At 46.5% G+C, this 1,515-nt stretch overlaps 1 pseudogene; it reads right to left on the bottom strand.

The window, feature by feature from the left end:
- The window catches only part of LOC116853183, a 10,433-nt pseudogene that overhangs the window by 8,449 nt on the left and 469 nt on the right, over positions 1-1,515 (bottom strand).

Here is a 1,515-nt window from a genome sequence, read left to right as displayed (position 1 = left end):
GGCACCACTAGGCTTCCTGTTATCTTTGTTCTCCCACCGTCTGCGAGGCGCACCGTTGTGGTGTGTGCCTGTACTCTTGTTTGTTTCTTTAGCATTTTTGCTGTTTTTTGGTTAATACAGGAGATCTCGGATCCTGAGTCTAGAAGCGCTTCGAATTTGTTGTCGTCAATTATTACCTGTATGTGCGGTTTCGGAGAGTATTTAATTGCGGGCTTATGTGTGACCAAGGAACGCCCTATTCCTCGGTCCTTGTGTGGTTTCCCGGCTTCGGGTAGCAATTTTTCGTGAGCACTCCGTCCTTTCCGCATTGTGAGCAGAATTTCTTTTGTTCATTACGGCATCTTTGCCTCGTGTGTCCTCTTTGCTTGCATCGCCAGCAGTGTTCGGCCGCATTGTATATTGCAGCTGTTGTCGGTGACTGCGGTATAGAGCGTGTATTCCTACGGAATAGTGCTCGTTGTCGCTCTATATCTTCAATTTCTGCTGCCTGTGCTCCAAGTTCGTTTAACGTATGTATGTTGTTTCTCCTTATGTGCACTTTAAGTTCTGGCGACATATTTTCGTAAATTATTTCGATTTGGTCGCTTCGTGAGAAGCCTCCTGCCCTTCTCATCAATGTTGCGAGGTCGGTTGAGTATTGTCGGAAGGGTTCATTTGCCCCTTGGTGCTTTCGTTGTATCTCCTGCTTGATTTGGAATTGATACCGGTATGGGAAGAATTGTTCCCGGAAGGTGTTTAGAAAATCACCCCATTCTCTCCATGTTTATTTATTATTGCGGTACCAGTGCAGTGTGCTGCCTCTCAATAGTTCTGGTAAACCCTGCAGCATTTGTTCCTCGGTATATCCGTAGCTGTTCTGTAATTCTTCGATGCGTTCTAAGAATGATATTGGGTCTTTTCCGTCAAACTGGCATCCCCATTTTCGCATCTGGTTTATTGATTTTGCTATGTCCATTTGGTTGATGCTGTGCATCGATTCTGACGCCTGGCTTGTTTCCCCATCTTCGTTTCTACTTGTTAACGCCTGAGGGTTATCTGTCATATGTTTGCTTAATCTCGCTCGTAGTTCGTCTAGGGTACCGTCTGTGGGCAACCCTAGTTCTGCCATCTTTTTTACTATGTCTCCCTTTGATAGCGTATATAACATTCGTTTCATTTTTCCTTTCTTTTCTCTGCTTGATTTTTATTAACCTGTTTGGGCGCCAATTTGTAACGCTATTTCGCGTTCCGTGCGGGATAAGCTGCGAGTCGGTGTGGTCCGGATTCGAGCAGATGTCAGTAATCGTGAAGACAGTGGGATGGATAGTATAATAATATATATTGTCGATTAGATGGCTATTTACAATGCGTATGTACAGGTTGAGTCCACGCCGTTGGCTTTGCGCGCGGGTTTTTGTGTTCGCGCGTGTTGATGTCTGCTGCGGCAGCGCTCGGCTGTGGGATCGCTGGCGGTCGCGAGACGCGGGCGGTCATGTGATGCGTCGATCGTATTGTGCTTGCGGCACGATGTTGACA

This window comes from Odontomachus brunneus, unplaced genomic scaffold (assembly GCF_010583005.1).
Source record: "Odontomachus brunneus isolate Ranch 3 - 2012 unplaced genomic scaffold, Obru_v1 Obru_scaffold_284, whole genome shotgun sequence".
Lineage (NCBI taxonomy): Eukaryota > Metazoa > Arthropoda > Insecta > Hymenoptera > Formicidae > Odontomachus > Odontomachus brunneus.
Note: the sequence above shows the minus strand (reverse complement) of the source record. Positions and strands in the feature narration are given on the sequence as shown.